Here is a 16877-nt window from a genome sequence, read left to right on the forward strand (position 1 = left end):
TCCTACCACTTTTTGATCTTTGGGGGACATCACTCTCCGTGGTTGGGAAGCTTTGCACTCTGCACTGGCTCAAGATTCTGGTGGAAAAGGAGGTAGATTCTGCCAAGACTAAAGTCTGTCATCCCCTGAATATTGGGAGCTATAGTGGACAGGGCTGAAGGGAGCTGTGCGCCAACAATGTCAGGAGGACCAAAGGTATGCCACCAAAAATCATGTGGCACTATTCAGAATATACACATAATTTTTGTGGGGTTTTTGAGCTATGTGGCTATCCGGAAGAGTTCTGTTCCTGACGTTTCGCCAGCATCCTTGGCTGGCATCTTCAGAGAATGAAGGCATCTGGAAGAAAACTCTTGTAGAACATGGCCACATAGTCCCAAAACCCCACAAAAAACTATGGATGCCAGACATGAAAGCCTTCAACTCCACAGAAGACACACGCTTTGGACAGAAATCTGTGACCCCTGGGCCCAGAACTGAGCTTTGTTGTCCTTTGCTGACCAGTCAGGGATGGAGGGGTGGGCTGACCTCAGGCCCCCCAGGAAAGGCGGGGGCCCACTCCTGGAGCATCCAACCCCGCTTCCCCAGCACTCAGACTGCAGGCTGACTTGGCACCCTGCCTTCGTTGAAAGGAAGAGGTTTTAACTCCCTCCAAATTGTCTTTCCACTGACAGATACAACCCTTTAAGCCCCTGGAAAGAAGATTCGATTAATTGGTTTTGCAATTACTTTCAATTACCCGGGCGATCCAGCAGCTCGTAGTGAGAAGCATATTTGCAAAACCAATGTATCAAATCTTCTCTCAGTTTATATATATAGTTCCTAAGCCAGTCTGCCCAGGCTACCACTTATGTCACTAATGATGCACAGATGATTGACATGCAATCATCAGTTTGAAGTGGCACAAACTAGTGGGGATGACAATCGTGCCAAAAAAAGAAGCAATTACAAGGGGATAATGAAAAGATCCGCTTTCATAGTGGGAACAACGGACCTTGTGAGGAATGGGTGAGGATGTAAATTTGGTGGCAATGAGCTGAACTAAGATGGAGAAATGCAATGCATGATGGGGAAAGCTGCCTGGCAAGCGATGCGAAGATTTTTTGAAAACTGCTGATGTGGCGATAGATGGCGCGTCCAAAACCTTGGATGTAGCTGCTTATCCATAAAGAAGAAGATATCCAGGACTGTAAGAACAGCTTGGATAGGAACAAGGACTGATAAGGAAGAGACTGCAAAGAACTGTTCGATCTGAAGTGTGGCCAGCGTCAAAGGAAGAGGTCCTAACATAAAGACAGCAGGACGGAGGACGTGGTAAAGCCTTAAAAGAGAGACTTTTCCAAATCAAAGGTGTGCTCTGGACCCATGGCAACAGAGCTCCCACGTTTTCATGAAGACGACTGATCAACGGCTTCAGTGAAGTGCCTTCTGTGTGTGTGAGTATTGTGTGAATGCTGTGTGTGAGAGCTCTCTTGGTACTTGTATTTGTCTATGTCTGTGTATTTCAATAAATGTTACATACATAGTGTCTAAAACCAAATTTGGTGTCTCTTTGTCTGCGTCAGCCCTGCTGTGGATAAGTTGACTGGGAGGGAGATTTCCACTACACGCTCTCAGGTTAAACAGGTTGCCCGTAAGATCTGGGCATAACAACCTTTTGGAATAGATTTACCAACATGGAGCGAAGGCGAATCCCAAACCAGTTTAAATGTAAGTGGGAATAAGACCCTAGTCTCCACTGAGCCCAGGATCCGTGGTGTCAAATTTACTAATTAATTCCAACTCAATAGCTTCACACTATTCTGTTTTTTCATTGGTGAAGCAGTGCCCTCTGGTGACCACAGTGGAACAGGACACTTCTTTGTTGTCACCTGATTTCCCAGAAAAGGCATTGCCATCTAGCTTGGTAGTTAATGCGTTTGTATTGTCAGCTCTCTGATAAAGGTTTGTCTGTAAAGGAGGTGGAACTGGGAATTCTCTAGATCTGTAAAAGATAAGGTCATTTGGCAATGGTTGGCAAAAAGGTAGGGAGTTGTTTCCTGAACTGTGCCCAGTTTAGCATAATTTTATTTCCAGCTCTGTTGCCACAAAAGAGGCTATAGATGCAACCACTGAGGCTGCATTTGCATTGCAGGACTAATAAAGTTTGATGTCACATTAACTGTCATGGCTCCATTCTATGCCATCCTGGGATTTGTAGTTTGTTATAGCACCAGAGCTATCTGACAGAAGCTAAATATCTCATAAAACTACAGAACCCAGATTTCCATAGCATCAAGCCATGACAGTTAAAGCAGTATCAAACTGCATTATTTCTGCAGTGCAGATGCAGCCTGAGAACTGTTTTAAACCTCAGGAATACAAGTAAGACATTCCTGTAGAAATCAATGGAGGGATCAAAGATTACAAAGCAATTGTATGATTAATTAGCGGTCCAGTCCATTCTATCAGTGCAACATAGGAATACACGGCCTCCAACTGCCTTGATTTGACAGGGACAGTCCTGATTAATAATGTCTCATCCCACATTTAGACATACTTTTAAAATGTCCTGGTTTCTCTCTCCTCCTCCCATTTTCTCTCTTTCTCCTCAGTTGTTGCAGACTGAAATCAAAGTGCAGAAGTAGTTTGTACACAACTCAGCAGAGATGAGAGGAGCGGGCAGTATCTTGCCCTTCCCAGTAGGCTCAGGCAAAAGCCATCTGCTGCAGCCTCTCCTGGCTTGTATATTCCTCAGCATTAATACTTGTTGCCATCTTGGCCACACTAATGTTTCTTGGCCACATGACTCGGTTTTCATTTCTTAAATGGTGTAAGATATGGGAATACTCCGCCTAAGCTGCTCACTGGGGACTGGGAATGAACTTTTCTGGCACAACCAGCCTATACGATCCTCAGATGGGCACTCCATTTTCCTTTGTCCACTTCTGTGCTGATCTGTAGTGTTGCCACAATGAAAACCGGGGACGGCTCCTCTGCCTTTAATGGCTGTGCAGAAGAAGAATTTCAGTAGGTGCTCTTTGTCACACAACATCTGACGAAATCTCTGCTTCTATCCAACCACTCAAAGGACATGGTCTGCCTCTAGTTTTCTCCCTGACAAATCTAGCGCTATACAAATCTTAATAGTCCATCATCCACAGGAGGCCCAGGGAAACCCAGGGAGCTTGCAGACACACGCCTCATTCAAACTTATAGAGCTTGAATATTGGTGAGTCTCTGTTTTCGCAGAGGGGTCTGGAACGGATTCTCCGCGAAAATGGAGGGCCAACTGTGTAACAGTGCCAGATTTTGAAACAGAAATAATTTGTATACGGTTAGGTAACAGAGATATTTAAGTTAAGTGGAATTGTGACTATTTGATCATCATAGACCAAAGGAAAGGAAGAGGGAAGTCTTTTTAAAAGTTAAATGTGGTAGTGTGTTGTTTTCGCAGTTTTATTTACAATTTGGGGTTGAGGGAATGTATTATCTGTGTAGATATGTTTTTGTCTATTGTTTTGTACTTTTAGTGATTTCTCTGAGGAAACTAAAGTAACAACTCTAGTGAACCTATTAAGGCGTTTTCTTGGCAAGATTTGTCCAGGGGGAGTTGCCATTGCCATCCTTTGAGGCTGAGAGAGTTTGACTTGCCCAAAGTCACCCACTGGGTTTGCATGGCCAAGCCAGGATTTGAACCCTGATATCCCAGTGTCTTAGTCCCACTGTCAAACCACTATAGTAAACTGGCTCTCAATATCTTAGGCCCGTTCCGGACAGGCATAAAGTACGCACTCTGCGCGTACTAGGGTTAGGAAGGGGCGTCACTTCCTGATGCCCCTAACCCTAGTACAAGCAGAGTGCGTACAAAATGGTGGCACCCTTCCACACGGGCGCTGCCATGATGATGTTGCGGACGCACAGCGTCTGCACATCACACCCCGGAAGTGACATCGCGAGTGTGCGGCTAGCGCCTCGCAATGCCACTTCCAGGGAGCAAAAAGAAGCACGATTTTCGGACTTCTTTTTGCTGCGTCCAGGAATCGCATAGTTTGACCGCTGCGGTTCCCGGACGCGGAAACCGGCAGGGCTGGCAGACCACCACTTTCAGGCGGTCTGTAACACGCCATACTTTCATCTAATAGTTCTGACTATAAAAAAATTAGGGCTTGAGACACAATTTTATCTATATACCTTTCCTATCTATCTGTTTTCAATAGCTTTGTGTCTTGTTACAGGTCCACCACAAAGGATAGCATGACCCAACTTATTCATTACCATTCCAGCATTTATTTTTAACACCTGTGTACATCTTTGGTAATTTCTCTGGTATCAAAAAACATTTTATAAAAAATATATTTTAAGTATTTAAACATTTGGGGCAGAATTTCTGTGTATTTCACCAAGTTAGGGCTGAGTTACATGTGTAAGAGGCATTCTGGGGTGATATGGAGGGGGGGATACAGGATGCAGTAGCTTGCATTTTGGGGTTGAAAATGGGGCCAAGGGGAGATCATAACCAGTGCAGGTTATGATCTCCCCTTGGCCCCATTTTCAACCCCAAACCCCCACAATGCACGCGCACACACACACACACATGAGGTTTTTAAATTTGACAAAATGTGCGCATTCTGGCACCTGTCCCTTTAAAAAAAAGGAGGGGGAAGCACACTTCCGATGCCCCAATGAGTGCTGGAAACATCACCTATGACTATCGTGGAACTAAATTTGATTGACAGCCAGGCAACTTCATTTTAATTCGGGTTAAAATGCCCCTCATTTTTGTAGTGGGCACTTGCTTCTGGAGAGATTCAGGAGGGAGCCCCCCGAATCTGCCCAGTTCCTTCCACTTCAAAATGCCAGTGGGAATGGGGCCTAACATGGCTATGGCTTTGAATTCCATCAACATTACAGGCAGTATGGTCCTTTCCATGCTGGAAATATTTGTGTTTAATGAATAGTGGACAGAACAGATAGAAATGTGCATTTAATTTAATTTTTTAAATTAAATTTATGGTCGCCCCGGGACCTCCAGGGCGGCCAATTCGTCAGCTGGCTTTGGGGGTGGGGCAATTTCCCTCCCAGCTCCTCCCACATACTGGCTTATTTAAGGCCATGTGGCTGCCTGCTTGGAGCCATTTTGCTGCTCGCTGCTGTTGCTGCTCGGTGGCATCTGCTGCTTGGCTCGCTCACCCTCTCTCCCTTGAGTGCGTGGTTTTTTATGTCACAACTTCAGGGGTGGCAGCATAGGTTGTGGATCTGGTGAGCGTGGTTTCCAGGGCAACGTAGCACTGGTTCGGGAGTCCCTTTGGGACATGGGAGCGCTGAGGGCATGCGTTGTGGCCATTGTGGGGGCCACAGCGTGACAGCGTCTCCTGGTAACTAGGGGCCTGATTAATGACATGTGATCAGATGGTTGCATGGATGGATATATGGCGTTCCCTTAGCCCCTAGGCCATCCTGAAGCCTAGCTGTTACCGGGTATTACTTGTTCATCATACAACAGCGGGTTGTATGATGATCCAGATGTAAACCTCATGCTTTGGGGTTGTTTAATATTTTGCTTGCTTGTTGTTTAATAAAGTTGTGGCCTTTCCTCCATATTGCTGGCTCCTGCTTTTCTTCTAGCGGCGGCCTCCCAGGCAATAGTACCGTCTCAATCCTTCATCCAAGGAGCATCAGACTGAAGTCACAATGGGCCAGTCTCAATCTCTCAGGCAACGAGAATCAGCCTGAGATCACAATGGGCCAGTCTCAATGTTTCAGACAAGAAGCATCAGCCTCAGGTTGCAATGGTCACGTCTCAAACCTTCAGGTAAGCAGCATTAGCCTAAATTCACAATGATCCCATCTCATTGCTGCAGGCAAGGAGCATCAGCCTGAGGTTGCAATGGGCCAGTCTCATGCAGGTAAGGAGCACCAGCCTGAAGTCACAATATGTCATGAATTCCTTTATTCATGCATTTATTCATTTAGGGATTCATGCCATAAGGGTTATAGGTTAGGTTTAAATTAGAGTTAAAATAGATGGGATTTATGGTGCATTAAAATAATATGTTTTAATATGTGCTTTAACAGAAGATACTAGAAAGATGTAGGGAGATCATGGCTAAAGAATGTGATTGTTTGCTAGGATTGGAAAGTGTGGGAATCATCCTTCTAACAGAGGCTTGAGTTTAAAAGATTGGTCTCTGTAAAAGGAGGGGGAACAAAGAGAGGTATTGGTATTTTTATATTGTATTATGTTGTTATGTTGCATTTTAGTAATTTCCTTGCTTGTAACTTTATTAGTATTATTATTATTATTATTACTACTTGCCCTGGGTGTTCTTTCTGCAAAATGCCCTCTCACCAACTTGTGGCTTTTCTGGGTTGAAACTGTGTGCATGCTTGCTGCAGTTTACTTTCAATTGCATTTTAGTAATTTCCTTGCTTGTAACTTTATTAGTATTATTATTATTACTACTTGCCCTGGGTGTTCTTTCTGCAAAATGCCCTCTCAATGAGAAAGAGGAGGAGGAGGAGGAGGAGAAAGAGGGGGACGAGGTGGAAAGGTGAGTCATTTCAGGTCTGCCTTGGGTTTTTTCCATTAATTTTTAAAAATATATAACACTTATTTTTGTTTTTTTATTTCATTATTTTTATTATTGCTTTTTATTGTATTTCATTATTTTTATTATTGCTTTTTATTGTATTTCATTATTTTTATTGCTTTTTATTTCATTTCATTATTTTTATTATTTATGAAGGTGAGACAGTGTGACTTTCCAAAGTGCTGTAACAAAGGTCTGCTGTAACAATGATGGTGGTGGTGGTGGTGGTGGTGGTGATGATGATGCTTCGGTGGAAGCTCCACCCCCAGTGTGTGGCTCCGCCCCTGGAGGGTGGAAGCTCCACCCTGGCATGTGGCTCCGCCCCCGGAAGGTGGAAGCACCACCCCCGGCATGTGGCTCTGCCCCTGGAGGATGGAAGCACCACCCCCCGGCTTCGGCCCCCCAGTTGTCTGAGGGACAGTACTTGGCCCTCGACTCAAAAAGGTTGCCTACCCCTGATATATCAGTAAACTAAGTGAAATATATTGTATTGAATATTTGAATATCTGAAGGACGTAATGGAGGAAAATATTATTCTCAGTTTTGCATATTCATAGTTAATAAGAAACGCAAAAGCAGTACTGAAATTAAGTACAGTTGTGTATTTCTTTTCTTTCTTTTTTCTTTCCCTACTAATACAGTTTGAAAACCAGGAGATCGATTTAAAGGACCAGTCAAATACCCCAAATAGCAACTGCTTTGGACTTTGGAAGCCATTTTAATTTGTGTGATTTTTTGTCCATGTTTCATGTATGTATGTTATTGTTGATGTTTGTACTCTGTTTTTGATGCAATAAACTTTTTAAAAAAAGGAAGGTCTGGGGTTTCTGTTGGTTTAATGTTCACCCCATTTGTGATGTCCTGCCAGGACTGATTGAAACTTTCCTCTGCATTTTCTTTCATTTTGGTTCAGGCCATAGTATGTTTAGTGTAGAAAAGTTCTTTGTATTAGTTTGTGGGAGGAGCTGTAGGATTCCCCTGCATTATTTCCAGGTTTGGTTTGCCCTTTCCCAGCATGCTCTGATGTAGTTGGAAGCCTTTAGTTGGGAGCAGTCTTTGCTGGGAGCAAGCAGAGAGCTGTCTTTTGGTGGCAAGCAGGCCCAGACAGCCGGAAAGGGCATTTCTTACTCCTCAGCCGAATTAGTTACCATCAGCAAGTGAATAGAAGATTTCAGGAGCTGAAAGACCCTGCACCAGCTCCATTGAGTGAGGAGAGCAAACTAACATCAGACCCAGAAAGATGACATCCAGAAGATTGCTGAAACTGTAAAGTACCTTTTGTTTAGAGCTGGGGAGGAGAAAACTCTTTATTTTGTCCTTTAAATTAAATTTCCCCCCTTTTGAACTTTACATTCAGCTTCAGAGCCTTTTTTGGGTAGAAGAGTTTGATCTCACCAGGGTACCGGCGTTGCACACCCAAACCTGCCACCACCTTTAGTTGGGTGTGTCTTCACACCATTCCTTAACAGACTCCTTAGCAGAGTGAGACAACTGGTCTCAGAGCTGCTGCTGGAGTTGCCTAGGCTTTTAGTCCTGGGCGACCTCAACATCCCCCTCGAGGCCGGTTTAACAAACGTATCTGGTGCAGCTCAGGAGTCCATGGTCAGCATGGCAAAATTTCTACCAGCGACGCTCTAGCCGTTGTCCAGCCCCCTTCATTATTCTGAGATCTTGAGTATACCACAAATTGCGATTTGAAGCGGGTTGGAAAGGGCGCTTGGGAGCGATAGTGTCTATAGCTCTGGTAAGACCGTTGTTCCAAGTATTGACCCAGAGCTTCAACAGAATCACCAGCATTACCTGCCATCAAACCCTCTAAGGCCTCTGGGAACCTAGTGCGTTCCATCAACCTTTGAGGCTGGACCATTTTAATAGGTCCTCCACTCCCGACGGGGGGAATAGTGGTCTTCAGCCAGACCTTGACCAAGAAATGATCCATGGTCCATGATAATGCGGAGATATTGACTACTTCCTCCCACGGATGTGCCTCTTCCGTACAGAAGAGCACGTCGAGAGTATGACCTGCACAGTGCGTGGATTCAGAGACTATTATCGTCCAACAATTATCATCCAGTTAGTCTGACATCGATACCAGGAAAGATTCTAGAGCAGATAATTAAACAAAAAGTCTGTGAACATCTAGAAAGCAATTCCATAATCACAAAAAGTCAACATGGGTTTCAGAGAAACAAGTCATGCCAGACAAACCTGACCTCTTTTTTTGATAAAATTACCAACTTGTTAGATGAAGGGAATGCTGTGGATGTAGTATATCTTGACTTCAGTAAGGCCTTTGACAAGGTTTCCCATGACATTCTTGCAAACAAGCTTATAAAATGTGGGCTAGACAAAGGATTTGTAATTGGTTGACTGGCCGAAGCCAAAGAGTGCTCAACAGTGGCTCCTTTTCATCCTGGAAAGAAGTGACCAGTGGGGTCCCACAGGGCTCTGTCCTGGGCACAGTGCTATTCAACATCTTTATCAACGACTTGGAAGACAAAATTGGGGGCATACTTATCAAATTTGCAGATAACACCAAATTAGGGGGAATAGCTAATACCCTAGAGGACAGGATCAAGATTCAAAATGACCTGAACAGAATAGAAAACTGGGCCAAAGCTAACAAAATGAAATTCAACACAGAGAAATGTAAGGTACTGCACTTAGGGCGGAAAAACGAAAAGCACAGCTATAGGATGGAGGACACCTGGCTGAATGAAACTACGTGTGAAAGGGATCTAGGAGTCCAAGTAGACCACAAGTTGAACATGAGTCAACAGTGCAGTGCGGCAGCTAACAAGGCCAATGCGATTTTAGGCTGCATCAATAGAAGTATAGTGTCTAGATCAAAGGAAGTCATAGTGCCACTATATTCTGCTCTGGTCAGGAGGGCGACTAAAATGGTGAAAGGTCTGGAAACCATGCCCTACGAGGAATGACTCAGGGAGCTGGGGATGTTTAGCCTGGAGAAGAAAAGATTAAGAGGTGATATGATAGCCCTGTTCAAATATTTGAAGGGATGTCATATTGAGGAGGGAGCAAGCTTGTTTTCTGCTGCTCCAGAGACTAGGACCCGAAGCAATGGATGCAAACTGAAGGAAAAGAGATTTCACCTCAACATTAGGAGGAACTTCCTGACAGTAAGGGCTGTTCGACAGTGGAACAAACTCCCTCGGAGTGTAGTGGAGTGTCCTTCCTTGGAGGTCTTCAAGCAGAGGCTGGATGGCCATCTGTCGGGGATGCTTTGATTGTGATTTCCTGCATGGCAGGGGGTTGGACTTGATGGCCCCTGTGGTCTCTTCCAACTCTATGATTCTATGATTCTATCTGGGAAAGGCCCTTTATCAACTCATACCTGATAAGGGTTTTTCTTAAATCCTATGGAGTGGCAAGAGATGCAGCTAAGAAGTCCCTCTACTCTGCATCTATTGCGTCTGCAAAGTCTCATTCTGCAGAGCTATTCAGGGTGGTAAGGGACTTGACTCAAATGCCCACCACCCTGAACTCTTTATTAGAACCTACAAAAGCTTGCTCTGATGTTTTTAATAACTACTTTGCAGACAAAATCTCTCGGATAAGAGCCGATTTGGATGCCAGACTTATGACAGAGGTGACAGGAAAGGTATCCAGAATCTCCGCCTATACTGTTCTTCTGGATCAATTTGAGTCATTAGTACAGAGGATGAGGACAAGCTCCTTGGGAGTGTGAAAAAGGTGACTTGCCCATCTTGGCTGGCCAGCTAGGGGGGAGATACCATCAAGATGCTGCTAAACATGTAACTAATGAATCTTTGAGGGAAGGCTGTCTTCCATCTTTCCTCAAAGAAGCAGTGGTTAAACCACTTCTAAAAAAGCCTTTGCTTTGACCCCCTGGACAGAAAAAATTACAGGCCAGTTTGGTTCTTACCATTCTTAGGAAAGGTAATCCAGAGGGTAGTCGCCATTCAACTCCAACCAGTTTTGAAAGAAACGGATCTTCTAGATCCATTTCAAACCGGATTTAGGACGAGTTATGGAGTTCAGACCGCCATGGTCGCCTTAGTTGATGATTTCCGACTGGGCATTGAACGGGGAAGTGTGACCCTGCTGGTGCTCTTGGACCTCTCAGTGGCCTTTGATACCATTGACCACAGTAGCCTTCTGGAATGCCTGGGAGAGTTGGGAATTGGGGGCACTGCATTGCAGTGGTTCAAGTCTTACATCTCGGGCAGATTCCAGATGCTGTCACTTGGGGACAGTTGTTCATCCAAGAGGGAGCTCAAGTCGGGCATCCCTCAAGGGGTAATTCTGTCCCCAATGCTATTCAACCTTTACATGAAGCTGTTAGGTGAGATCATTCGGAGGCATGGGGCGGGGAGCAGGGAGACCTTGAAATAGTAGTACATGCGCTGGCCACCTCTTGGCTTGATTTCTGTAACGTACTCTACGTGGGGCTATCCTTGTGCCAAGTTCAGAAACTTCAGTTGGTACAGAATATGGCAGCCAGGTTGATTATGTGCTCTTCTAGAACTGCCCACATTACACTGGTTCTTAAATCCCTCCACTGGCTGCCCATTAGTTTCCGGGCAAGATGCAAGGTGTTGGTTTGCTCTGGAACGACCTGCCGGATGAGATCCATCCTATTAACACCTTGGAAGCCTTTAAGAAGGCTATTAAGATGGATCTCTTTCCATCTTTAATTGTATTTCTTAAATTGTATGTTAATTTTATTGCTGTAATCTGCTTTGATTCCTTTGAGAAAAGGTGGAATATAAATAATAATAATAATAATAATAATAATAATAATAATAATATCCCTTCAAGGGGGTCCAAGGCCCTATCAGCATGTTCCCAGAACTGGGGGGGGGATGTTTCTAGGGCGGTGGGTCTCTCTGTTGGTCGTCCTCTGCAGGGTTGTCGTGAAGGAAAAGGTATGTATGTGATGGTGGGTACCCAGTCCGGATCCTGTGGGCCTCTAAGCCTAGTTCCCAGGTTGCCAGGGGATTGCCAGAGCTTTGAGGTCCCTCCGTCTCCCTCCTCTTTGCTTTGGCCTAGACTTTGGCTTTCCCCCCCACCCAGAGCCCCCTACCCCGACTCCAGAGAAAACTTCTCCCCCCTGAAAAATGTTGCTTCCAATGCTATTGAACCCTATCCTGTGTGATGCTTTCTATTTGGCACTATACTCTTCCCCAAATGAGGCATCAGAAGGGAGGGTCCCTCCTCTGCTCCACTTTCCAGGAGGAAGGGGGCTCCTCGAAGCCCTTTTTACCTTTGGATCTCCCTTCCCCTCCATGATCATGCCTCTCTCCAAGGGACTTCCCCGCCCTCTCTTCTCATAATAACCCCCAAGTACCTGGGCCCCAAAGATTCCCCCAAGGAGGGTGCATGGAAGGAAAGAGGGAGAGGAGGCCTGGCAGGCCCCCTGCCTTTGTTTGGGGAGAGAAGAGGGGCTTCATTCCTTCTTATAACCCCCCAAGGGCCCCCCAGGAGACCCTCCAGACATTCCTCTGAATGAACAAGAGCTCTCCCACTTCCCTCCCTCCCTCCCTCCCTCCCTCAAAACAGACTGTGAGGGCAGCAATGGTTTCAGGGGCTGAGACTGTGCATGTGGATAATAATAATAATAATATGTTTTATTTATAAACTGCTATTCCAAATAGATCATAGCGGTGTACAAGAAAATTATAAAACAGTACAAGAAAAATCTACAATTAAGATACACAGAGGGAGGGCACTCTGTCTTCAGGCCAGCCTCTGATGACGCTGGGCCAGCCTGTTCTCTCCCTCAACGGCCGAAAGATGACAGTTACGGAGGGAGGGCACTCTGTCTTCAGGCCAGCCTCTGATGATGCTGGGCCAGCCTGTTCTCTCCCTCAACGGCCGAAAGATGACAGTTACGGAGGGAGGGCACTCTGTCTTCAGGCCAGCCTCTGATGACGCTGGGCCAGCCTGTTCTCTCCCTCAACGGCCGAAAGATGACAGTTACGGAGGGAGGGCAATCTGTCTTCAGGCCAGCCTCTGATGACGCTGGGCCAGCCTGTTCTCTCCCTCAACGGCCGAAAGATGACAGTTACGGAGGGAGGGCACTCTGTCTTCAGGCCAGCCTCTGATGACGCTGGGCCAGCCTGTTCTCTCCCTCAACGGCCGAAAGATGACAGTTACGGAGGGAGGGCACTCTGTCTTCAGGCCAGCCTCTGATGACGCTGGGCCAGCCTGTTCTCTCCCTCAACGGCCGAAAGATGACAGTTACGGAGGGAGGGCACTCTGTCTTCAGGCCAGCCTCTGATGACGCTGGGCCAGCCTGTTCTCTCCCTCAACGGCCGAAAGATGACAGTTACGGATAAGGCCCCAAAGGCCCCTCCTCAACATGTGCAAGGATCGCCAGGGCCTAGATGCTGCTGCTTATTCTGCTGGCAGCCTTTGTAGGAAAGGAAGGTATGTGCTGGGGGTTCAGCGACCCAACCTTCCTTCCCTCCTTTCTTCCTTTGAAGAGACCACAATGGAGGCCAAGGTGCAGAGCTGGACTCAGGAGAGAAAGGCAGGAGAGGAAGGCTGTGCTTTGGAAATAAAGGTCTCTCTGTGTATCCTGTGTGTGTGTGTGTGTGTTTGCTGTTCTTATGGCTGGGAATGGAGCTGAGGACTGAGGAGAGAAGAAAGTGTCAGTTTTGGGCAAATTCAGTGTTGTGGCTCGTGTGCTGTGCCCATAACCCTTGTTGGGACCTATGGAAATGACATGCAGTGTCCACCACGACCACCTGCAGAGTTCAACCACGTTGACAGGACGCCAAGAAGAAGGAATCTGTGAAGATGTCTTCAACTAATAATGACTCTTACAAGTCTTCACTCTAAACGAGGGCTTTAATCTTCCTTTGCAGTATTTACAACATAGATATACACAGTGTATTGGACATCCATCTCTAATACACACTATTTACACCAGCCAACAATAACACAACCTCTGAGGCAGCCACATTAACACACAACCATCTCACTGCCTCTCAGTAACAGACACAGCCCACTCCAAGGCACCAACTGTCTCTCTCTCCCTCAGTGACAGTTGAGAACTGACATTCCGATGATGCCGTTTGAATGCTGACACATTAGCTGCCACTGGAACTGTAAATTATCTGCACAACAGCTCCCCCTAGTGGCCACACCAATGTCATTTCCTGACATTCCTCTCCAAATGACATGTGATGTGTCCCATGTGTCATTTACCCTAGTTCCGTGTGTGTTTCCATGAACCTTCCCGTTCCACACATTACTTGATCTTTGGATCTTTTCCACCCCTCCTGCTCAATGCATGTCTCCCTGAGCTCCTCCTGGGTGTTCACAGATCTCCTTACTGCTATTACGGAAGAGGCCTTTGCTTGCTTCACCACAAAGAACTTGCCCTTCTGAGACCTTATAGGTATCAGAAACGTTCCTTGACCACTCTCAGTGTCACCGCCACTAACCCTGGCCTGAATGTCTTGCTCCTGAACCTCAGCCTGTTCTTTCTTAGGTTTTGACTGCAAGTCTCCAGGCTGTTTTAACACACCTGTTCCTTCATCCACCACATCAGTGCAAGTTCGTGCCTCTTGCACCACAAACCTCTCTGGTGGTTTCCTGACTCGTTGAGTCCTTCATGGAATAATCTCTGTACACCCCCTATCACCCTTACTTTCACTACTTGTCTGCACCTCTGCATCTGCACATGGCACGTTCTCACTCTCTTTAGTAGTGATGGGTGAGGTCTGTGTACTTCTATGTTCCCTGGAGGTGCTAGGCTGGCCATCTGGCTTAACCTCCGGTGTTTGTGTGTCCACTGAAGTGCTAGGCTCCTCCAAAGTGCCTTGTTGATGTGAATCACTAGGCTGATGTGAAATGACTGGTTCTTCATCCTTCACATCCCTGGATGTTTGTACCCCTCCATTTCCAGAGTTTGTGTTAACACCAATGCTTTTAAACTTAACAAAAACATCTTGATTTGGATACACTTTTTCCCACCCAGCATGGGTTTCAAATCTAGCACTCCTGGAATACAAAATCCTGTTCCCATCCATTAGGAACCTGTACTTATTCCCTTCATAGCCCATAAAACGCAGCCTTTGGCTCTTGGGCTCATTCTTTTTCCTGAACTGAGAAGGAATGTACACAGAGGCATACTGTCCAAATACCCTCAAGTATTTTAGGTTGGGTGCTCTGCCATATAACAGTTTATATGGGGTTTGATTAATTACACTGCACCATGACCTATTTACAATATGGCAAGCCGTTCTTGTGGCTTCTCCCCACAAACTAGCTGGTGCTCCAGAATCCTTCAGCATACAGTCCCTGATTTGATTAATCATTCCTATCCTGCATTCAGCTAAACCATCTTCTGCAGGACAACCAGAATTCGTGGTCTTATGCTGGATTCCCTTCCGCCTAAACCATTGCTGTAATTTGTTACAGAGAAATTCCCCACCTCTATCCGTCACAAAAATGCCCACTTTGTAAGGAAACTCCCTCTCAATGGAATTCACCCACTTCTTGATCATATCAGCAGCCTCACTTTTGGTTTTGAGCACTGCAACGTAAGAAAACTGGGTATGCCTGTCCACAATCAGTAGAGTAAACTTGTTACCCCCTACACTCTTTACTTGATGTGGCCCTGACAAGTCTGCATGTACCACCTGAAAAGGCCTTTGGGTTACGCATTTGCTCACTTTTGCTACAGGGTAAGCCTTGACTTTTACCTTCTTACACACAGCACAGTCAAGGTAACTATTACAGTTCTCTACCCTGAACTCCGGGAATATACTTTCCAAGTTTCTCAAACATTTGAAACTTATATGGCCCGTAACTAGATGGAAGTAATGTGCACAGCCATCATGCAGTGGCTTATTTGTTACATTCCCGCACTGCCCCTGTGCCACCATGTCGTAAATATGTTTTTTCTTTACAGCTTTACCACACACTACCCCCTCTTTGGATACAATCCCTTCATTCCCTTTGAAAAGGATCTCATACTCATCAGAGGTAAGAGAAGATACACTTACAAGGTTATTTAGCAGTTTTGGTGCACACAGTACATTATGAAAAACCTTTTTCAAACCTGGGATTAACACAGACCCTTGTACCTCCACATTGCCAGAGTCACCATCTGCAAACACAACAGTGTACACTGGTGCTGGCCTTGGGATCTGTAGTTCATCCCTGTTAGGGGTCATGTGGTGAGAACACCCACTGTCCAAAATCCAGACAGACTGGTCTTTTTCCCCACTCACAACTCCCTCCACAGAAGTAGCAAGCCCCCTCCCATCCTGGGGCTTCTTCTTATGTGAAGTCTGTCCTTTCTTTGCCGCAGAGACCTTCGGACAGTTCTTTCTCAGATGCCCGGTCTCTCCACAGGAATAACATCTCCGTGTCCTGCAGACAGCAGCACTCCCCTTCTCGGGCAAGGACATAGGTTGGTTGGTTGGTTGTCGTCTCCAGTTGGTTGCTCCCTTGAAGCTCTCCTCAGGGTCTCTCCTCTGTACTTCCTCCAGGATCCTTGATGCAACAAGGTCCACATTCAAATCAGCTTCAGCTACTCCCTGAAGGTTATATATTAGAAATTCCCAATCATTGCTTAGACTACTCAGAAGTATGTAGGCTTTCTGGGATTCCTCAATCTGGATGCCACGCTCGCTGCACTCTGCGAAGTTGTCCTGCATTTTCTTTAAATGCACAAGCACAGATTCACTTTCATGTTGCTTGCAGCAATATAGCTTTCTGCTACAGAGCATCTTAGACAAGGCTCCAGCTGGCTGATTAATGCCTTCCAGTGCTTTCCACACATCAAACGCTGACCTCTTATTTCTAATGTGATTCAGTTGGTTTGGCTCTACAGCTAAAAAAATTGCTGCTGTAGCCTTTTCGTCACCAACTAACTCGTCTTCATTAGTAGGATCTGGCTGTTTCTTTACATAGTCCCATAAGTCCTGCTTTATCAACAAAGACTTCATATAGACTTTCCAGGAAAAATAATTTTTGTCATTTAATTTTTCAAATCTGATGGCTGTTTCCATGTTGCGCTGAGTCATCGACTTGAACAGACGCAAACAAACACACCAAACAGACTGATAAGAGCAGAGTCCGTGAGTAGACACACTTAACTCACTTCTCTTCAGGACTTTTTCTCTTCAGCCCTCCAATAAGCCAAACACAGCTCACCAGTTGCAGAACTAGATCTCCCACAGCTTCTCTAGCATTGTCCACATGGCTACTGGGCCCATAACCCTTGTTGTGGCCTGTGTGCTGCACCCATAACCCTTGTTGGGGCGTATGAAAATGACATGCAGTGTCCACCACAACCACCTG

Source organism: Sceloporus occidentalis, unplaced genomic scaffold, assembly GCF_023333645.1.
Source record: "Sceloporus occidentalis isolate IW3139 unplaced genomic scaffold, rSceOcc1.0.p SCAF_1, whole genome shotgun sequence".
NCBI classification, from domain to species: Eukaryota; Metazoa; Chordata; class Lepidosauria; order Squamata; family Phrynosomatidae; genus Sceloporus; species Sceloporus occidentalis.